The 23,899-nt window shown below is 41.3% G+C and overlaps 1 protein-coding gene and 1 long non-coding RNA gene across 18 annotated transcripts in view; one reads left to right on the top strand and one right to left on the bottom strand.

The window, feature by feature from the left end:
• RBPMS (RNA binding protein, mRNA processing factor) overlaps positions 1-23,899 on the bottom strand; it is a 177,115-nt gene that overhangs the window by 129,980 nt on the left and 23,236 nt on the right. The gene's annotated exons all lie outside the window — the stretch shown is intronic.
• On the top strand, positions 15,959-21,311 carry LOC111560104. Of its 2 annotated transcripts, XR_006596412.1 has the most exons (4): positions 15,959-16,675; positions 17,641-17,916; positions 19,164-19,237; positions 20,696-21,311. It is a non-coding gene; the product is annotated as an uncharacterized LOC111560104 (long non-coding RNA). The 2 variants fall into 2 exon arrangements; XR_002741650.2 differs by lacking the exon at positions 17,641-17,916 and having other exon boundaries at positions 15,962-16,675.

Here is a 23,899-nt window from a genome sequence, read left to right as displayed (position 1 = left end):
TTCTATACAAGTTTACTTGATTCTCTAATGATCTGTAGTCAGCATGAGGCAGATTATAAAGTTCTTTCTGATACAATATTAAGACGATACAGAAAATAAAAAAATAACACTGATGACAGATCTATCAAACATAAAATACTGGATTTTTTTTTTTTCTCTTTTTGAAGGGTTCATCTCTCAGATTTAACAGCAAGGAAACACTTTGCTACTAAAGACTTTGAAACAAAGAAAGGATGGAAATCAGGCATTATGATGGAAGAAGTGAAATACTAGAGAGCTGAGTAGATCCACCACCTTATCCATCTTCCTGGACTGTACAGTATCTGGAACATTTCCATAAATGGGCAAGAAACACCCTGGTGCATCGCCTACATAGGTATACCTGTGGTTTGTAAACTTGTAGGACATGAATGCATTCCCTACAATCCGTTCTACTGAACATTATTTTTTTTGTATCAGCATAATAGTTGTGCCAAGTTTGAGATGTGCAACTTTAGCTACCATAATGTTGCACTGCTTTCTTCTACATGGGTTAAAAAGTCCCATACTGGCTGTAATGAACATCAAGAAACAAACCTATTAAAAGTAAAAGAAAACAGGGACGTCTGGTGGCTCAGTCGGTTGAGTGGCCAGAGTCTTGATTTCCGCTCAGGTCATGACCCTTTCTCTGCCCTTCCCCTGCTCATGCTCGCCTTCTCTCTCAAAATAAATAAATAAAACTTAGAAAAATGTTTTTTAAGTAAAAGCAAACAAATTTAAAACTCTAGCTTTTTTTTTTTTTTTTTTTTTAGGGGCACCTGGGTGGCTCAGTCAGTTGAGCGTCCAACTTTGGCTCAGGTCATGATCTCGTGATCATGAGTTCAAGCCCCACATTGGGCTCTGTGCTGACAGCTCAGATCCTGGAGCCTGCTTCAAATTCTGTGTCTCCCTCTCTCTCTGCCCCTCCCCCTGCTCATGCTCTCTCTCAAAAATAAACATTAAAAAAAAAAAACACTCTAGCTTTTTAGACAGCACACAAATCTCATACTTGTACACCCCGGGACACTAAAAACTTTGATGGTTATGGTTAGTGTTAAACACTGACAATTACTATATAATAATAATAAAACCATAAAACAAGTGTTGCTGAAGACGTAGAGAAACTGAACCCCTTCTGCACTGTTGTAGGAATGTAAAATGGTGCCCCCTCTATGGAAAACAGTACAGCAATTCTTCAAAAAATTGAACATAGAATTACCCCATGATCCAGAAATCTCACTTCTGGGTATACATCCAAAAGAACTGAAAGCAGGATCTCAAAGAGATGTTTCATGTTTACAGCAGCATAATTCACAATAGCCAGGGATGGAAGCGACCCAAAAATGCCCATCAACAAATGGACAAAGAAAATGCGGTATATACATACAATGAAGTATTATTCAGCCTTAAAAAGGAAGGAAATTCTAACATATGCTACAACACAGATGAACCTGAGGACAGTATGTTAAGTTAGATAAAGCAAGGCACAAAAAGACCTACTGTATGACCCCACTTATGTAAGATATCTAAAGTAGACCAATTGATAGAAACAGAAAGTAGAGCGGTGGTTGCGGGGGGGGGGGGGGGGGGGAATGGGGAAATGGAGAGTTGTTTAATAGGTAAACAGTTTCGGTTTTGCAAGAAAAAGTTCTGGAGATGTTGTACAACATGAATACTCTGACTCTAACTGAACTGTACATTTAGAAAATTGTTAAGACGGCAAATTGTATCTTTTTTAAACCACAATTAAAAATTTTAAGTTATTTTTTAAAAAAAGAATCTGGCAATTAGCAAGACAGAAGTGAATGGGAGATTAACTGTAAGGAAGAACTTTTTACTCCTTTTAGAAAAACAGATCTTCAGTGGTGCCTGAGAGACTCGGTAGGCTGATTGCCCAAATTTGGCTTAGGTCATGATCTTGCGTCATGGGTTCGAGCCCCGCGAGCCCCGCATTGGGCTCTGTGCTGACAGCTCAGAGCCTGGAGCCTGCTCAGGATTGTGTGTGTGTGTGTGTGTGTGTGTGTGTGTGTGTGTGTGTCTCTCTCTCTCTGCCCCTCCCCCGCTCATGTTCCCGCTCTCTTGCGCGCTCTCTCTCTCTCAAAACATAAAAACTGTTAAAAGAAAAAAAAATTAAAAACAGATCTTCAGAATGTCAAAAGATTTTCCCACCACATTCCTTTTTTTTTTTTTTTTTTGGAGACAATCACTAGAAGGTCAACCTACTTAAGGCTCTCTTTGTAAATAAAATCAGTGCCTCCACATCATTATACTACCCTGAGAAAGGACTCTCAAAGGAAAAGATTTTGCTTTATGATCAAAATTACTTCATTTCTTGGAATTTGCCAATTCACGATTCCTCCAACTCGGCTTTAAGATCCAACAGGAAACACGGAAAAAAAGAACACATCCTTTCCTTTTGGCTTTGTGATTAAAGAGATTTGCTTTTAGATGATGCACACAAAATCTATCCTCCAAACATTATTTCCTTGAAGATGGTGACTGATTACAGCTCACGTTAGCTTCATCTAAAATAAGGAAGGCCAAAATAACCACAAGTACTATAGCGTCAGACTATTTTTGATATTTCTAAGTAAATTCAGATATTTCTCCACAGGAAAAAAAAATTTTTTTAATAAGACCACATCTTCCTATCTCTAGCTCTGGATATAACACAACTTACCCTAAATTGTAGCATATCCACGCTAATACCACCACTAATGCAAAGGGAAACAGAAACATAAAAAGATAAAACAATATAGTACCTGTACTTGAAATGCCTCTCCCTTTACCCCCCCACCCCACGTGTTAGGATAAAGAACTAAGTAATACCAGTTGCAGAGGTAAATGGGAATTCTCCTTTTCCTCTGTAAAAAAAAAAAAAAAAAAAAAAAGTGAAATCAAGTTATACTTTTTTTTTTTTAATTTTTTTTTTCAACGTTTATTTATTTTTGGGACAGAGAGAGACAGAGCATGAATGGGGGAGGGGCAGAGAGAGAGGGAGACACAGAATCAGAAACAGGCTCCAGGCTCCGAGCCATCAGCCCAGAGCCTGACGCGGGGCTCGAACTCACGGACCGCGAGATCGTGACCTGGCTGAAGTCAGACGCTTAACCGACTGTGCCACCCAGGCGCCCCTCAAGTTATACTTTTGCTTCACCCCGTATTTCCTCAACCCAAGTCACTTACTTAAAAGTTTCAGGTAAAATGGTGTTCACGTTTCAAAAATGGCATTTACCCGAAGGTCATTCACGTAAAATGGCAGCTCTTGTTTTTCTTAACCCTTGAAATAATGACTATCATCAACTTCTGATTCTATGGACTATCAGTCTACTCCACAACACAGGGAGGACAGAAGGGACAAATCTACTTATATTTTGCACCTAATGAAGGTTATAATAACCATCCTAAAACTTGGAAAGAAAAGTTGTAAGACAAGCAGTTGGCTTAGAGATTTTACAGACTAGGGCGCCTGGGTGGCTCAGTCAGTTAAGCATCCGACTTCGGCTCAGGTCATGATCTCACAGTTTGTGAGTTCAAGTTCCATGTCGGGCTCTGTGCCGACAGCTCCAAGCCTGGAGCCTGCTTTGGATTCTGTGTCTCCCTCTCTCTCTCTGCCCCTCCCCCCCCCCTCAAAAATAAGCATTAAAAAATTAAAAAAGAAAATTTACAGACTATTTAGAGAACTCTGTTAATTAACTATTATTTTACCAAAAGCCATCAGGCTATTTATCAACAAGGGAAGAGGAAGATGAGAATGAAAAATATCCGAATTGTGCTCTAAGACAAACTTGAGCGGATAAGTCATTTCCTAAGTGAAACAACGTAATTTCTGTTTGTTTTAAAGAGCATTCAAAGTTTAATGCAAAATTCTTCTGAAGTAAACTTGTTTATCTAACTGGAGAAGATCAATTTTATTTAAAAAAAAATTTTTTTTTTTAAGGTTTATTTATTTTTGGGACAGAGAGAGACAGAGCATGAACGGGGGAGGGGCAGAGAGAGAGGGAGACACAGAATCGGAAACAGGCTCCAGGCTCTGAGCCATCAGCCCAGAGCCCGACGCGGGGCTCGAACTCACAGACCGCGAGATCGTGACCTGGCTGAAGTCGGACGCTTAACCGACTGCGCCACCCAGGCGCCCCTGGAGAAGATCAATTTTAATGTTTGACCTATAATCCTGGCAACTCTAGGTCAAACTGCTATACATATAACAAAGATTGTGAACATTCAAAGGTTCATTACTTACTCAATTACGTTCAGGAAACATTTATTAAGTGCCCAAGAGCAAGGATCTCTGGTAGGATAAAATCCAATCCTATCAATTCAACACAATGAATCCATCGCTTTCTTTTTCAGAACAAAAACACAAGCAAACCATAACTGCATGAAAGGAATGCAAGGGCACTCTAGGCAAAGCTGTGGCAAACCACACATACACCAGCCTTGGAGAAGCAAGGAGACAGGTAACTTGCTTAACAACAACAACAACAAAAAACTAAAGTCTTAAGCAACAGATATGTTAAAGAAACAGGATACTTGCCAACCTGTTCTGCAGCTCTTATCAAGCTGTGCTCAAGACCACAAAATCCTATCTGAAGACTGGCAGGGACAAACAAGCTGGAGACCCAGACATGAGCAATCAGGCCTGTTAAGAAACTGGAAACTACGGCATATATAAATGGTTGAAGAAAGTAAAGATGTGTAGCTTGAAGGGGAAAAAGACTCAGAAAAATCTGACAGCACATTTAAAATATTTTTAGAGCTGCCCTGTATAAGGAGTAGGTTTATTATGTAGTTGGCCACCTGGGCAGAACTAGTACCAAGCATGGAAGTCACGAGAAGGTCTTAGGAGAGTAGAACCATTAGAACCGTCCATAGCAAAACAGGCTACCTTGGAGCACAGAAAAGCTCCTGGCACCAGCCAATGTGTGGAGGTACAGAAAAGTGAAAAGTCCTGACTTGAGAGACTGAAGTAATTACCTTTTCGAACCTCAACATTTGCTGGTGCCAGGACAATTGCTTTCTTTAAAAGAAAAATGGGGATAATTACTAGAACTAAATTCCAAATAAAAATTCAAGGAAATGTCGGAAAAATTGTTGTTCCCTCCCTGTATTTACCCATATTCCAAAAACATTTTTGTGCCTTGTATCAATATATTGTTGATTCAAATAAGCTTGCCAAAGGTTCTTTTTCTCTCAATGACTTATCTATGAAACCTCAAGATCATTCTTGATGTAGTCTTCCCTAACTCATCATCACCCTACCCCCCACGTACATACAACCCTGTACATACATCCCCATTTGGCTGCTGTCTCCCCTAGCAACCAGTTATCTATGCAGATCACCGACACAGTACTCTTGCTTCATAAGGATTATTATTTTAAATGTTTGTTTATTTTGAGAGAGAGAGAGAGTGCGAGCGAGGGAGAGGGAGACAGAGAATCCAAAGCAGGCTCCGCGCTATTGGCACAGAGCGCGATGTGGGGCTCAAACCCACAAACCATGAGATCAAGACAGAGCTGAAATCAAGAACATCTAACCAACTGAACCACCCAGGCACCCCAAGGACTATTGATTATGAACGGGATTCTAAATTATAGCAAAGGCATAGACCTTATAAAATCATGTATCATAAAATACTAGTAGTACTGGATTATAAAGGTCTATGATATTTATCAAAGAGAATTAACCAAATCAGAGAGCAACACACCTTAAAAGGCCTCCAGAGAGGATGTATTCTGAATTAGCACCTTCACAAGGAGTTAGCGACCACATGGACATGTGTCTTTGGAAATTTGGCCCTTAGAAACATGTTTTAGGACATTTTTCATTTTGTATCATTCAGCCTTGCTTACACTATAAATTCCTTGAGGATGGAGAGGTCTTCCTTTCCCAGTCCCATGAGAGCTCTTAGTTGCTGGTTAAATGGAATTTCATAAACAGCTTGCCAATGAAAAAAAAAAAAAAAAAAAAAAAAAAACAAAAAAAAAACCTATACTTGGAAAACGAAATTGTGTTTGTGAGGAAGGAGTCATTTTTGCAAATATGGTAGAATCAAACACCAACTTCTTTTTCTGTTTTTAGTGGGCACAAAAGACCACTCATGGTTACCCCCACTCTCATAATAATCCTTGATACAACTAACTTCCTAAGGGTTGTAAAAATTAAAAGATCCCAGTTCCATTACTAGGCCTAATACCAATCACAGAATTTCAGAGTTACTTTAACTTGGAGACCATCTAATGTAGCTCCCTGATTTTACTGCTTAGAAAGGTAAAGGGACTTACTGATTTAGGTCTCTAAAAAGGTAAAAAAAAAAAAAAAAAAATTGCTTAAACTACAAACAAATAAGCTCGATTACCTCATAGAAGTCCCTGCATTGGTCCAGGACCACCTGGGATGCCTGAATGCTCGTTTTATTCTTGAAGTCACTCATACTTGGAAGGTATCATTTAGAGAATATATAAATAGGACAAGAGTCATGTATATAATGACAAAAATCAGAACATGGGAGTTTAGGCCAACTCAATACTTACAATGAGCCAATTATAAAAACTACCGGGGCACCTGGCTGGCTCAAGCCAGTAGAGCGTCTGACTCTTGATCTCAGGGTCATGAGCTCAAGCTCCATGTTGGGCATGGAGCCTACTTAAAAACAACAACAAAACAAAAAACTACCATTTCATGAATTCCTGAGTACTAGATGGTTGATCTCATCCTATGCATATACTAGCTCACGTAATCATCCCCATGATTCTGCCACTGCAAATATAATTATCCCTGGTTTACAGATGAGACAAATGAGGCTCCTTTTACCCAAAGAAAAAGCCTCAAAACAGAGTGTGGGTTTAAACCCAGGCCTGTCTGACTTAAAGCCTGTGCAACACTATGTTGCGCTACCTTAAGTACTATCTTGTGGTTTCTCAAAACTGTTTGTTCCCTAGGATCACATCTCCAAATGTTTGGAAAGGCATACACAAGATGGAAGGTGGTATTGTTCAGTGCAACAGGCGAGGGTCTAGAAGCCTGGCCCACCAGAGTCCTGGTCCCATCATTCAGTGGTTCTGAATAACCAGGACACGCAGAATAGACAGGTTTTAAGAAAAGCTTAACAGGGGCGCCTGGGTGGCTCAGTCGGTTAAGCGGCCGACTTCGGCTCGGGTCATGATCTCGCGGTCCGTGAGTTCGAGCCCCGCGTCGGGCTCTGTGCTGACAGCTCAGAGCCTGGAGCCTGTTTCAGATTCTGTGTCTCCCTCTCTCTGACCCTCTCCCGTTCATGCTCTGTCTCTCCCTGTCTCAAAAATAAATAAAACGTTAAAAAAAAAAAAAAAAAAGCTTAACAGGGCAAACTTTAAGAAATGAAATTATCAGTTATTCCTAAGTCACTGCCCTTAAAATTCATAGAACCTGATAAACTATTCCCAACTACATAGGACAACCCTAGAAAGAAAAAACCTCACCCTCCCCCCCCAAAATATTTTAAAATCCAAACACAGAGAACTCTAGATTTTGCCTCCCTTGTAGGTGTTTATTTTGTTTCACAATTAAGTGGCCATTGGAAGAATAAGTTTTTTCAAAGTTCTGGAAAGTCATCTTAAATTAGGCCCCGGAAAGAAATGGAATCTCTTTTAGTCATGACTCTTGTTTTCTTTAAAAGTTCATGTTTGGGTCAGCCAAGTTTTAAACGGTAAAATTATATTGCTGTGTTGTTAGTCAAGTTTGGGAGTGGGGCTGGGGTGAAGCCGCTAGCTATTTGGATCACTGTAGGGCAGCTTATCTGGTTTCTATACTGAAAGAAGGGTCTATTCTTAGGCAAAAGACATCATCATTTTAGAGGAGCAGAAGCTTGCACTGGATTTCTATCGAATGATCCACATGAGAAGACTCAAGAGCTTAAGTCTAGCTCTCTAAATAAAAGCTGTTTTCGGAGTGTGTGTGATTTTTCTTGGGTCAATGGAATGTCTAAGCTAAAGGGTTTTTCTTTTGTTGTTTTCCTGTGTTGCAATTTAGCCAAATAGAAAACAATTGTGTAATGATTTTTTCCATTTATTTATTCCTTGCCTTATCCTAACAAGAATAAAGCAGTGAATAACAAATAATGAATTTAAACTATTGCTAAGTTACAAATGAGCCAAAAGCTGTACTTGCTTTTATTACAATAGCGATTACCCTGATTTTAAGCTAGTCATACAAACCTGCACACCACACTCTCACACACTATTAATGAAACCCATCCGACTTTAACATTACCATCTTCTTTAACCACCTTCATGGACATAGTTGTCGCAGTCACAGGAACTAAGGAAGTTCCTCAGACTTCACAGTCCCAGACTTCACAGTCTGGGCAGGAATTAAGTAGGCCTTGATATCAACATTTCCAGTGGACATTGAAAGAAGTTATGAGCACCGCTCTGGTCAGTACCAGATCGGAAGAGATCCAGGTAAGGCTCTCTTGCTTGAGTAAAACAAAACAAAACAAAAAACAAAACAAAACAAAACACACATACACACAGCAAGGAGACGCAGGCTACTTTGCTGTTTTCCATCTAACCAAAGACTCTGAGCAGTTAACTCAGAGTCACTTCTAGTTGGAGTGTCAGTTTAAAGAACTATAGGATGTTCTGTCAAATTCCATTAACAAATCAGATTGGTACCCCCTCCCCACCCCCCGACACATGTGCACACACACAAAAAAGTAGTCTTTGGGAAGTTAAACCAAAAAATGTTTAAGCTCTCACTTGATACAATAGAACTGTATGATCAGTAATAACTATACTGATAAACACCATTACTAAAAGAAGAGCTACAAGTTAATGGAAGCAGACCTTGGTTCCTTTTAAAACCACTTTTATGTATTTATAGACTACAGGTAAATCATACCCACAAATAATCACTTGCCCATGCACTGCAATTATCTGCTTCACTTTTCATTGCTCTCATTTAAGAAAAAAAGCCTTGTTTTACTTGTCTTTAAATTCCAGCCATTTACACAACGCTAAGCACATGGCAAGTGCTTAATTTATCTTTTTGGACTAAAAGAACACATAGGAATTTTTAAAATTCATAGCACTTTTGGGGCACCTGGGTGGCTCAGTCGGTTAAGGGTCGACTCTTGATTTTGGCTCAGGTCATGATCTCACGGTTTGTGGGATCAAGCCCCACATCAGGCATGAAGCTACTTGAGATTCTCTCTCTCTCCACGTCTCTGCCCCTACCCCACTCCCGTGCGCTCTCCAAATAAACTTTTATTTATTTTTTTAATGTTTATTTATTTTTGAGACAGAGACAGAGCATGAACAGGGGAGGGCCAGAGAGAGGGAGACACAGAATCCGAGGCAGACGCCAGGCTCTGAGCTGTCAGCACAGAGCCCGATGCGGGGCTTGAACTCACGGATGCTGAGATCATGACCTGAGCTGAAGCCGAACGCCCAACCGACTGAGCCACCCAGGCGCCCCATCAAAATAAACTTTTAAAATTCATAGCACTTTCATCCATATCTAAGTCAAGACAATAAAGATGAGACGAAGGCTACAAATTTGGCTTATTCAATATGATGTTAATCCACATATTGTTAAACACATGTAAAAGAATCCCTGCGACGATTACCCCACTTTATCCAGTTAGTAACGGAGCTACTCCAACTCAAACAGGAGTCTCTCCACACGGCCTTTTTAAAATGCTGTCACTATTGCATTTCTGTGGACCTATTTTGTAATGTACTTTAGGGGAATGGATCAAAAATTATTAAGTAACTCATTAAAAGATTGGCTTTCTTTATAAGATCTGAAAAATGTGCCCCAAAAGTACATCCCAGGGATACACACAACGAAGCCTCTTCTTTGCTTTCACCTCTCAAGCACAGTACGCTGTTTCCACGTGACGGCAGAGAATCATGACATCGACTTGTTTCTTCCCTTCAGAGATACTACAGGCACAGAGCGAGAAGTAGGATTCTGTCCTATGCTGCCAACAGTGGCAAAGGGACATATGTGATGTCACATTTTTTAAAATTTGCCAAGTTTATGCATAGATTCTATAACCATACAGTTAAACCTAAAGTGCAGTTTTAGAAATCAAAGTTATTAGGGCTAGGGCACTTATTATAAATTACCATTAGTTTCTTCTAAAGCACTCTCCCTCTTTTGCTTTAAAAATATTTTAAAAAGCACAAATTGACCTACATCTTGAAGGAGACCACAGCAAATGTATATACCATTTCTTAAAACTATAGAAACCTGGAGAGAATAGTACAATTTATTGGTCTGCTGAGCTTAGAAACTATGTAGACACCAAGAAGCCAAAACATGAAAGGAAACGGCTGCAAGAAGTTGATAAAAGGGATCTTGCTAGGTGACTTGAGGACACAATTGCTTAAGAATGTATTGAGACTGGGGCGCCTGGGTGGGTTTGTGAGTTCAAGCCCCGAGTCAGGCTCTGTACTGACAGCTCAGAGCCTGGAGCCTGCTTCAGATTCTGTGTCTCCCTCTGTCCCTGCCCCTCCCCCACTTGTGCTCTGTCTCTATCAAAAATAAATCAAATTTTAAAAAAATGTATTGAGACCTACTATAACTGGTTAAACTTTGATTACAAAATAAGATTACAGACTGTTCTTCTATTTCACTACAAAAATTGGGGAACATGTATATCAATCATTGGATGGTATGGTTAAGGTTTCCAAAGCTGTCATTAACTTAATGGTTTTGCTTTTTTTAAAGAGGAAAACAACCTTTCCAGGAGGCCTGGATTTCACGGCTTTTAATTTAGGCAAAATTCAGTTTTGAAAGTACAAAGGAGATGCTGCCTAGGGAATCCAAGAAGGCTCTCTAGAAGCAAGCTTGTGCTTGAAGACAGCCAGGCACTCCTGCACAGAAAGTGGCCGCCTAGGCACTCCAACGTGCTCCCCGCCCCCAGCCACCCAGCCACACATGTGAATCCACGTGAGGACCAATGGCATAGTTCCACATCCATGACATAATGTCATATGGCAAATCACTCCATCTTTTGGGACCTCAGTTCCCTCATTTGTAACAGAAGAGGCTGGACTAGTCCCAGTTATAAAGTAGGACTATTACAGTCACAAATTTAGGAGGACGCCTCTATCCTGCCTACAAATCAAACACCCTAAGGAAAGAACTCCTTCAGTGATGTTTTTCTCACCACCTATGACTTGTCTTAAAAGCAAAAGCAAATGTATGCACTCTATTTCCAGTAAAACAAAACAAAAAACAAAAAAATACGTTATATTCCCCTAGTACCTACTTTTAAGAGGCTGAAAGCCCTCAGATAAAGGGCAGTTAACGCTGATACAAAGCAAAGAATCACAGACTGTAGGGAGGTGCACAACAGCACGCCTCTTTGGGGTGCCTTACAAATGTTAGATTCATTTATCTCATCTACGCTGGGATTTAAACCTGGAGAACACAGAATCTACTAAGCTTCTAGATCTCTAGTGTGATCTCCAATTATGTGGGTTTTTAAGAGCTTTCCCATACGCTCAATACTACTTAACACTAAGATTAAACGTCACAGTGATTAGCACTTGAATATTTTGCCAAGGGTCAGGCACTACCTACATTGACGCCACCCTCCTCTACCTTTCCCTGTCTCACAAGCCTACAGCTAAGGAAACAAGAGGCACAAAAAGACTAACTTCATCCCAAGGTCCCAAAGCCAGAGTCTGAATCCTGGCATTCTATCCCCATGACCCACCTGTTTAAATGCTGGATGGCAAACATATCTAGCACCTGACAATGCTGGATGATCAAAGATGATTAAGACAAGCACTCGGTTTACAGATGGCAGAGGCTGCCAAACATATAAAAAATAATTACAACATGATATGTGTGCTGTAACCCAGGCCTTTAAAAACTGCTGTGGCAACAGAGGAGAGAGAGACTGCCAGGGGAGTTCAGAAAGGCTTTCATTGAGCTGGGTATTGAAAGATGAGCAGACATTCCTGGGGTACAGGAAGAATGGAAAGGCATTCTGGGTACAGAACAGCATGTGCCAAGGTACATAAAGGTGAGAGAGCTCCAGTGTGCCAGGAGGGGAGGGGAGGGGAGGCAGGGCAGGAATGGGGAGCTTTTACAGACTAGTGAACTGGACCCCTTTCAGCATTTGTTCCTATCTGGCTATGGCAGCTAGAAAGCAGGGTCCCCTTAACAGCTCTCTGCTACAGTGACAATACCTGGTAGGGTCTGAGGGAATGTTTTTCTTCTCTTCCAAGACTCACTTCCCCCAGAGTCAATAAGACTCTAAAGTACAAATAGTCCTGGGATGCAAACAATAATATAATAAACCAACCAGTTAGCCGAATTTTAGAGCCAGGCTATCTAGGCAGTAGAGGGCACACAGAAGAAAGGGCAGTAAATTGGCCCCCATGATGAATTGCCATAAACTCTACAGCCTAGGTGCGTAGTCCTTAAGGGGTCAAGAACAGCAGTGTGTGTGTGTGTGTGTGTGTGTGTGTGTGTGTGTGTGTGTGTGTTTTCTGAGGAGAATACCAGTACGTTTCACCAGATTTTCAAAGTGATCCATGGCCCAAAAAAACAATCCGCGCTCTCCATACAACTTCCAACACCGCTGGCAACCCCCTAAGACACGACACACCGCAAAGTCCTCCCTCCTTCTTGGGCCTTACTTAAAACTCTGACAAACAGTGTAACTTCAGACTCTGTTCAAAAGGCCTTTAAGATCTGAGGTTGTTATTGCTTGCCTAACGTGATTCAGGTCATAGCCTACCACCTGTTCAGAGCCCCAAATGTTCATGATTTACCGATAAGACATAAACCCTCCAATTGCTAATTTTCCTAAGGAAAACCTTCTCTCTAAAACGGTGAAAACAGTGACGAAATTCAAAAAGCTGGATCCCCAGGCCAGGTACTTAATTAACTTCTCAACTAATATTTAAAAGAAAACTTAAAAATAAACCACACTTCAGTGAAACACACTTTAATTTTCTACCACAAGATTAAAAGGATGACTGGCCCCTGAGGAATAATCATCACCCTGGAGTCTGAACACATGAAACCTTGTTCACAGGTTGGCGATTTGGGCCCTGGTGGAACATAAACAGTCAACCCAGCATCTGTCATCATCATCACATGACGACACACATCACCAACCTTTCCACATACACATCTTCTGTTGTTAGACTTCACTCGATTGCTGTTCAGCCCATGCTGCCATCTCTAAAGCAGTGCACAGGTCAAGGCAAAATAGGCAACAGGTCATGAAAAGGCAACAGGTCATGAAAGAGACAGAAGCCTTCAGGTACCTAGCATGCTAGGTGGCAAGGAGCAGATGGTGGGTAAGAATACCAGTGCTGGGAGTGGGGGAGGTGGTGCTGAGCGGCTCAGTCAGTTAAGCATCTGACTCTTGGGCGCCTGGGTGGCGCAGTCGGTTAAGCGTCCGACTTCAGCCAGGTCATGATCTCGCGGTCCGTGGGTTCGAGCCCCGCGGCTCAGAGCCTGGAGCCTGTTTCCGATTCTGTGTCTCCCTCTCTCTCTGCCCCTCCCCCATTCATGCTCTGTCTCTCTCTGTCCCAAAAATAAATAAACGTTGAAAAAAAAAATTTAAAAAAGAAATTAAAAAAAAAAAAAGCATCTGACTCTTGATTTCAGCTCAGGTCGTGATCTCATGGGTTCGAGCCCAGCGTAGGGTTCCCAGCTCACAGTGTGGAGTCTGCTTGGAATTCTCTCTCTCTCTCAAAATAAATAAACTTAAAAAAAAAAATACCAGTGCTGAGGGGCACCTGGGTGCTTCAGTCAGTTCAGCGACTGACCTTGGTTTCCGCTCAGGTCATGATCTCATGGTTCATGAGTCCAAGCCCCACATAGGGGCTCTATGCTAACACCGAGGAGTCTGCCTGGGATTCTGTCTTGGCATTCTCTCTCTCTCTCCCCCTTCTCTGCCTCTCCCCTGCTTGCTCGCTTTCAAAATAAATATATAAAACTTAAAAAAAAAAAAAAGTCAGTGCTGGAGTCAACAGTAGCCCAGGTTCAAATGCCAGCCTTATGATGAAGCTGTGTGAGTTCAGGCAAGTTACTTACCCTCTCTTCTATTTCTTCAAGTATAAAATGAAGATCATAGCTGTGCCTCGTTATAGGATTGTTATGAGAACTTAGACGTTAATGTTTAGAACAGTGTCTGGAACCTAGCTAGTATTTGAGAAGTATGCTAAATCATACCGTAATTCCTTGGTTAAGGAAACTAGCTATTCCAACAAAACTGAGAAAGAAGGCAAGTCCACTAACAGGCAAATATCCAGAGTTAATTTAACGTTCAATGTGAAATAAAACACCAAAAATAATCACCACACTGCAAATACTTTAACCGTCAATGGAATGGAAAATATTTTAAAAATCGGGAAAGCAAAATTAAACTCAAGAGACATTCAGTGATGTCCTACCACACGTTAATCACCATGCTGGATATTAGGGATAAACAAGTTAAAGTCATTGTACATACACATCTTAATTACACAGGAACAGAGAATACTGACAGAGTAAGACTCATGCTTACATGCACTGAAATATTTTTTAAAATTTATTTAATTTTATTTTAATGTTTATTTTTGAGGGGGAAAGACAGCAAAAAACGGGGGAGGAGCAGAGAGAGAGAGAGAGAGAGAGAGAGAGAGAGAAAGAAAGAAAGAGAGAAAGAGACAGAGAGAGAATGAATCCGAAGCAGGCTCCAGGCTCTAAGCTGCCAGCACAGAGTCCAATGCAGGGCTCGAACCCACGAACCGTGAGATCGTACCTGAGCCGAAGTCGGATGCTCAACCGACTGAGCCACCCAGGCACCCCTACACTGAAATATTATTGAGGAATGCAGACTGAACTTTTGAAGGAGGATAGAAATTTCTAAAGTAATAATGGAGTAAAGCATTACTATTTAATAATGGGCTGATGCTACTGTTGTGTTTTTTCTGGGAAAATAATGCAGGAGGCACAGAAATTTTGGAAGCTGAACAGTGCCAAGGAGAGTCAATGATGTAATTGTTATTACAGCATAAATTGCTCTTAAAGTTTAGTATGAAGTAAAAATAAGAGCTTCCTTTCTAGATCAGATTCACTGTGCCATGTGTTTTGTATACATTACCTTGTGATTCCATGAAGCTTTATCATCCTCATTCTCTTACAAAGAGATGAAGAAACGAAGGTTTAGAGAGGTTAAAAGTCACTAGCAAGCATAACAGACTATGAACCTAGTTACGAGTCCAACATAACCATGCACCTTCAGTAACTGGTTTATAATTAGGTGTCCAATGTCACAAAATCTCAGCTTACTGATTTTTAATAACCTGTCCTCATCCACTTTTCAAGGAGAACCCCTTTCCAGATAGCTCTGCATGTGAACACATTAAATTCTAGTGAGACATGCTTTCTCCCTAATTTTTGCTACAATCTGTATCCAACCCTACTTGTAGACCTCGTTATTCCCAATTGACACAGGAAGAACTAACCTCAGAGACATTCAGTAGCTTGCCCAAGATAATGAAGGACAGCCAGGAAACTCGCATTCAAAACCTACCATGGTTCACTCCCAAGCTCAAAGCAATGGAAGGCTCCTCTCAAGTTTCTGAATGCAGATCCAACGGAAGCTCTTCACCATCATGCTGTTCTTCTCAACTGACCCGTGCGACTCTGCCCCTGAAAATCTAAACTAAGATATTCTCTTTCCAGGATGTCCCCTCCACCCAACCCTTGGCCAATTTACTCCACAGATTCTGTGGTCCTGACAGGCACCAGTGGGCCAGAGCTAGAAGCAGAAGAGGAAAGAAATGAGGAAAGGCTGTAGGGAAGAAACGGAAGAAGTGGCCATTCATCCCACAGTGGGTTTCCCCTCAGTTCCTGGAAGCCTCACCCATGCCAAAAACTCCCAGGTTTCCCCTTGCAGACCCGTGCTCACCAGGTTCCCTCACAGGTAGCTAGGCAACCAAAGGCAACATACACAAAGAGCACAGAGCTGCCAAGTGCCGCCCCGCAGGGTCTTCAGACAAAAGCAGAACCGGGGGCCTATAAATATCCGCAAGGTGACAGAACACACAAACAGATAAGGGACAAATACTACAGATGTTTTAGAGTCTGGATCTCCAGCCACAGTAAGAATAAAGACAGGCCTGGTAAGGCACTGGTGGACAAATAACTGGATGGCTGGGAAACCAGATAGCAAAGCCCAGGGCGACTCAGTACCGGGGATAGAGAGACCGCAAGTGAGGCTGAACAACTCTTATTACCACCACACGGAGGGTCTAAGGCATGCACTTTGTAACATACATTGCAACTGATCACAGGCCTTTGAGGCAGGTCCTGGTTCTCAAGGCCACTTTGGATACATGAAATGAACAGATAAATTATCTCTACAAAATGAACCGTGAATTCCACAGGGGCTCACCGCAATAAATAGGAGTCCCTGCTGTAAAGAGTTTCCTCTGGCACAAACAATAGACATAAACAAATATTCGTTGAAGATGCAACTTTGTTTCAGCCAAACGCATCTATTCAATACCATGGAGAACTTGTGATCTTTCCATTTCTTTTTAAAGAAGGAGCTGTTTTCATTTTTCCTATGGCTGCTTGGGTGTGAGTTTAGTTTACAACTGAGAAGTGAAGACAATGAGCCCAAGTGGAAGGATTTCCAAAATCTACTCTCAGGTAGGTCTAAATGTTCAGAAACCTACACTGGTGTTTCTCTTGCACAGCAAGTTCCCCCCAGAAGGAGGTGCCATGGGGTCCCATGCTTCAACAAAGCCTAGATTTGTGTATAAAACAACAGATTAAATCCTACACAACGCAGCCCAAACACTACTGCTTCTAAGAATTTTCCTTCAGTTTCCAACCCAGGGATAACTCGTATTTGTATCTGGTATAGCAACTAGCCTTTTCTAACTCCATGTTTATTAATACCTTCCACTTCGCCCATGCGCTGTTTAGAGGGTACTGCACGTAGTAGGTACCCAGAAAATTTCTCAGAAGTCATCTATGTGATGTGCTTTCACATTTAAGAATACTAAATACTGTATTTGGATAGGACATCCATACTTCAAGGAATCTTTAATAGTTAACACATATGCACACACAAAAACACTTCGGAGGATTCATGAAAACGTCACTTGGAAGAGAAAGCCAAATAATGCCTCCATTTTCCTTAAGAAACTTACTTTAAAAATGATTGCTGCGGAGGGGCCTGTCCAGAACTAAAGTTAAATTAGCCTGGTAGCTGCTGTCTGGTGATAACTTTCTTCATGCCAGGAAGTTGGTGAGTATGTGATTAAACATGTTTCCGCCCCTAGCTCCACCCTAGATGCTATCAGTTTGCTAACAGAAGGTTCTGCAGCTGACCAGCTCCTCAAACCACTCCAAAAAAAAAAAAAAAAAAAAAAAAAGAAAAACAAAACTGTGCCAATTTTTTTTACACAAGTTAATTATAAACTCTAAATCCCCTCCCATGTGTCTACTTTCTACTCCTCTTCACAACACGCACTGATGTAAAGGATGGGGAAAAATGGCCATTTTCATGACTCCAAACAAATATTTTAAACTTATAAGATCGCTAAAAATACTAACTACCCTGTCAATTGATGCCAAGTTTTTTTTTTTTTTTTTTTTTTTTTTTTAAGACAGCATGCATGCAAGCAGGAGAGAGAATCTTAAGCGCACTCCACGCTCAGTGCGGAACCTGATGTGGGGGGCTCAATCCCGTGACCCTGGGATCAGGACCTGAGCCCAAATCAAGAGGTGGACGCTCAACCAACCGAGCCACCCAGGCGCCCCTGACTGAATATGAAACTCGCAAAGACTTGGCAGACTTGCATGAGCATTTTCCTTTTCTAAACCTCTATTCAAGCTTTGTTAAAGTCCTTAAGTTGATTCCTTGAGTGCTTAATTTTCCCAAGGTACGATTTTTTATTCTTTTTTTTTTTTTTTAACGTTTATTGACAGAGAGAGAGAGAAAGAGAGACAGACAGAGAGACTGTGAGCTGGGGAGGGGCAGAGAGAGAGAGGGAGACACAGAATCTGAAGCAGGCTGGAGGCTCTGAGCTGTCAGCACAGGGCCCGACGCGGGGCTTGAACTCATGGACCGCGACATCATGACCTGAGCCGAAGTCAGACACTTAATGGACTGAGCCACCCAGGCACCCCCTCCCCCCCAAAGTACACTAACTTTTTCATTGACGTAACAAAAAAAATCCCCCAATGGAGTTTTGCTAAAAGTTGGACCCATGATCAGTTCAAAAACTGAGAAATACTTCTATACTTCATGAAAAATTTCCCTATCTAGCTCTGTGACCTTAAATCTGTCATTACATACCTTTCTGGTCTTCGATTTCAATTAGTGATTGATCTCTTTCAACTATGATACCATACTTCTTTAGTATTGAATGATTTTAGAACATTTTTAACACTTTGAATTGGGCTTTGCTATTTGGTGAGGAAAGTCCCCCTTCACTGTTCTTTTTCAAGATTTTCTTGGCTTTATATACATTTAGAAGTCCAGTAGAACTTTAGAAATAGTTTGTCAATTTCTTTTTTTTTTTGTCAATTTCTTTTACAAATACTTTGAAAGTTTTATTGGAACTGTATTTAATTTGTAAACTTGGAAGAAATGGACAACTTTAGAATACCATCCAAGAAGAGAGTCTTTATTTTCATTTATTCAAGTCTTTTATGTCCTTCAGAGTACAGTATTCTTCAGGTAGGTCCTGCAAATTTGTTTTTACTGCCCCTCCCCCCAAAACTGCCGTTTTCATTGTTCTCTAACTGATTATGCTGGTACACATTGCTTTCCTGGGATTTTGTGTTTATCTTGTCCAGCCACCTTACCAAAGTTTGTCATTAGTTCTATTTTTTCTTTTCGTCCAATTGATAAGCTTGGATTTTTAAGGACATAGTCACGCTGACAGTAACACTGACAGCTAGAACCTATCTTTGAAAGACCTGAAAAAAAAAAAAACTAGGAAAAATATTTCCAAAATACCTGTATTAGACAATGTTTACAATAAAGACTGCCTAGAAATCAATGAAGACAACCCTAATAGAAAAATATCGATAACTAAATTGTTTAAAAAACTGGAAACTGGTAAATGTATTAAAATGGTAACTTCATTAATAAAAATACAAATTAAAATAAAATTTTTTTCAGCCAATGATTGAAAAAAAAGATAACATCTATGTTGGAAAGCATATGGAAAAATGAATGCTCCACATTATAAATTGGTAAGTCTTTTTAAGGCAATTCAGCATTATCAAAATATTAAGGGCGGGGCACCTGGATGGCTCTCAGTTGGCTGAGCGTACAACTTCGGCCCAGGTCATGATCTCACGGTTTATGGGTTCAAGCCCCGCATCGGGCTCTATGCTGACAGCTCGGAGCCTGGAGCCTGCTTTGGATTCTGTGTCTCCTTCTCTCTTTGACCCTACCCTGCATGTGCTCTGTCTCTGTCTCTCAAAAATAAATAAATGTAAAAAAATAAAGAAATAAAAAATTAAGTGCACATAACTCTTCCAGAAATTTCATTTCTAGGAATCTTCACATTATACTCAAGTTCTAGAGTTAAAGAGTAAATTATACAATGCCTTATAGTTAAAAAAAAAAAAAAAAACCTTAAGAATCCCATAAACTGTCCAAGTATATGTAGTTCATTTATTCAAATACGCATAATATACACAAATATAAATTATATTTACTGATGTAGCATATGTCCTAAAGAACACATGGACAAAATTTCATTTTTGTTTAGGTTTATTTACTGAAAGAGAATGAGCGGCTGGGGGGGGGGGGGGGGGTGGTGGTGCGGAGAGAATTCCAAGCAGGCTCTGCCCTAGCAGTGCAGAGCCCAATGTAGGGCTCAATCTCATGAACCACAAGATCATGACCTGAGCCAAAAACAAGAGTTGGACGCTTAAGCAACGGAGCCACCCAGGCTCCCCAAATTTTCCTTTTTTATTTTTAAAAAAAAAATTTTTTTTTTAACGTTTTTATTTATTTTTGGGACAGAGAGAGACAGAGCATGAACGGGGGAGGGGCAGAGAGAGAGAGAGAGAGACACAGAATCGGAAACAGGCTCCAGGCTCTGAGCCATCAGCCCAGAGGCTGATGCGGGGCTCGAACTCACGGACCGCGAGATCGTGACCTGGCTGAAGTCGGACGCCCAACCGACTGCGCCACCCAGGCGCCCCAAATTTTCCTTTTTTAATTGTAAGAATATGTATGGTTAAATTCTAACAATGCATAAAATACAATTCTACTTTATTAGAAATACCTCACACCTGTATCTGTATATGAAAATGCTTCCTGCAAATATCATTAGTAACAACAAAAACACTAGAAAAGGCTCAATGTCAGTCAGCAGGAAATATATTATGGTACATCCAGTGAAATACCATACAGCTATTAAAAAGAACGAGCTACTGCTATACACTGATATGGAAGATCTAAGATTTACTGTCAAGTTAAAATAGAGGGAGCAAATCATGTATTGCATGTTAGAAAACATTTTTATCTGCAGCATTTAAATGAAGAGAAAGATGCATATTAAAATATGAACTCTGATTACACTTGTGCAACAGAATGAGGATGGGAGGCTGAGAACATTAAGTTATTTTTCTGCATGTACTTCTGTAGTTTTAGATCTTAAATAACAAGTACTTATTACTTTGTAATTTTTTTCACAGAAAAATGAGGAGCCATGGTATTTATGGTTCTTTGCAACTTTCTAAGTTTATGAGAAACAGGTGTTCTGAGGAGTCTCCAATGTTGATTTCAGCTACTGATAATCAGTTATCTGGTACTGAGTAGTGAAGATTCTCACGGACAGTGAGAAAAAGAACAGAGATGGCATCCAACAATTCCAAACATTCTGGTAAAAGCTTAAATACCCAGTCAACGTGATCATTTTCGTTCTGTGTCTCTATGAAAGTAAAATATCTCAACATTTTAACAGACTTTTCAGTGATCACGAACGCAAGATTTTATTGTATTCTTAGATAAGGTCAAAAGATCTATGTGTTCCTATGAAGCACAAGCTTCCCCCACCAAAAGAAAAACAATAAATGGAAAACATCAAGAGGGCAGAAGGAGAGTAAAAGAATGGATCTCTAAGACTGGAGAGCAAAGAACGTTCTATTTCCTAGGGATTAACATTTACACAAACACTGACTACACTAATGGAGGGCCTTATCCACACTTTATCATTTTGTTTAGTTTATCTGGACGATGATGCGAAACAAACCCAAAATGAAGGAGGGACAGAGCTACTATCTACGCAACTCTTCCAACTCATAAGTCACCGGTATATCCAGACACCAGACTAAGTCCTGGTTCACAGGGATTTCCCAACTCTGAAAATCCCACGTTGCAATAGAACAGGCCTTGAAATCTTACAAAAGGGGTTCATTGTGTTGAATTAAAACGTAACCCTACACACACAGTAATTTTAAGCAGAAAACGAACACAAAACCAAACTGACAAACCCCAGAAGCACTTATTTTAGATGAAGAAATCAGATGTTCTCCCCTCTGTATGATGTGCTTCACGCACAGTTCCAGCAAGGAGCCATCCCTCAAAGTCTGGCGGAAAAGCAACCTGAAACACGAAATACCGCAGGCCGTCCACGTGCCGAACACCCAGCAAGGCACAGCGTGTACACGCACTGCCATCTAACACATCAAGCAGTTGACCTCATGGTCCTAGCCCGGGTTTTCTCAAAGACAAAGCCATCGCAGCCTCCCAACCAAGCCCACTCCGAGACTTGTCTTGATCCCTCCCCATCCCCCTGAAGCCTGTTCCCAGAACTAGTGTCTGACCTGGGAAGTGATAAAAATGCTTACCGAATAAGTGAACAAGATGGCATGTTATTAGGGCAGTGAATGAAATTCAGTGTGACAAAAACCCAGTCTGCAGGACAAAGTATTGCAGAGGAGACTACCTGGCAAGGGGGTGCCAAAGGTTTTAAGCAGAATGACAGGGCACATTTCCATTGTTTTGAAAGGTTACCCTGACTGTCCCGAAGAGCTAGGACCATAGGGAGGCACAGCTGGTAGGTATAGCGGTGCAGAAAGCCTTGCTGGTAGCCTGAATGGAATGGTGAGGGAGAAAGGTGGAGAGAAGTCAACAGATTTGAGATTGGGGGAGGCACAATTGTCATGTTTGGTGATAGACTGGTTAGGAAGGGAAATGGAAGAGGTGGGAAACTGGCTCAAGAGTGGCAGATGCGGAACACAGGAGGTTTGAGGAGGAGGACAACGACATCGCAGGTCCTGGACATGCTGAGTTTATCAAAATGCACAGGAGACAGCCAACTGGAGGTGGTACAGACACCTGGCTATTTGACTCTGAAGCTCAGGACCGAACCCTGGAACAAAGGACATCCTCCAAGGGCATGCAGGGTAATAAGAAATAAGACACAGGACAGAGGTTCTGAGGAATGCTATCATTTATGGACCAAATCAATGAAAAAAGATGAAAAGGAGAAAGTAGAAGCAGGGGCACAGAGGCAGAGAAAGTCCATAGAATCACGGAAACCAAGGAAAGAATGTTAAGAACAGAAAAAAAAATCCAAAAGTCAAACCTGTCAGTAGTGGGATAACAAGCAATTTGTTTCTTGTATTTTACTCTATTTTCCTAGGATGCTTAATAATATTTATTACAAGAGAGAGCATGAATGGGGGAGGGGAAGAGAGAGAGGGAGACACAGGATCTGAAGCAGACTCCAGGCTCTGAGCTGTCAGCACAGAGCCCGATGCAGGGCTCGAACTCACAAATCATGAGATCATGACCTGAGCTGAAGTCGGCACTCAACCAACTGAGCCACCCACGCACTCCTGAAAGAAAAAAAAATTTTTAAAGAAAAACTGCAAAATGTCTGCTATAATATCTCCATAAATTAAAAAGCTAGAGGCGCCTGGGTGGCTCAGTTGGTTAAGCCTCTGACTATATAGCTCAGGTCATGATATCACAGTTTGTGAGTTCGAGCCCTATGTCGGGCTCTGTGCTGACAGCTCAGAGCCTGGAGCCTGCTTCAGATTCTGTGTCTCCCTCTCTCTCTCTCTCTCTCTGCCCCTCCCCTGCTCGTGCTCTGTCTCTCACTCAAAAAATAAACATTAGGGGCGCCTGGGTGGCGCAGTCGGTTAAGCGTCCGACTTCAGCCAGGTCACGATCTCGCGGTCCGTGAGTTCGAGCCCCGCGTCAGGCTCTGGGCTGATGGCTCAGAGCCTGGAGCCTGTTTCCGATTCTGTGTCTCCCTCTCTCTCTGCCCCTCCCCCGTTCATGCTCTGTCTCTCTCTGTCCCAAAAATAAATAAACGTTGAAAAAAAAAATTTTTTTTTAAAATAAACATTAAAAATAAATAAATTAATAAATTAATTAAAAAGCTATAGTTGGGGCCCCTGGGTGGCTCAGCTGGTTAAGCATCTGACTCTTGATTTATGCTCAGGTCACAAGCTCACTGTTCCTGTGATCGAGCCCCACCCTGGCCTCTAGGTTGACAGTGCGAGCCTGCTTAGGAGTCTACCTCTCTCTCCCTGCTCACACACTCTCTGTCCCTCTCTCTCTCTCAAAATAAATAAACTTTAAAAAAAAAAAAAAAAAAGAGCTATAGTTTACAATCCACAGGACATGTGTTTTGAGTTCCTTTTCTGGGTCTGGTGATCTATCTGCTCCGGCTTCATGACCAGTGACACACATTGCCCAGCCTCTTGGCCAAGGTCTGGAATCCCAGCAGAGCAGAGCTGGCTGGCCTACACACCCATGGTCCAGTGACCTTGGGTTCATTAGCATATTGTTCTGATCAAATGAGCTAACCAGTCACAGACCCTGCCTACTTTGTCCCACTTCCCACAACTACTAATGCCGAACCAAAATTCCCCAACTCTGCACCA

The sequence above is a fragment of the Felis catus genome, chromosome B1 (genome assembly GCF_018350175.1).
Source record: "Felis catus isolate Fca126 chromosome B1, F.catus_Fca126_mat1.0, whole genome shotgun sequence".
Lineage (NCBI taxonomy): Eukaryota > Metazoa > Chordata > Mammalia > Carnivora > Felidae > Felis > Felis catus.
The sequence above is the reverse complement of the archived record's forward strand: the minus strand, read 5'-3'. Positions and strand labels throughout refer to the sequence as shown.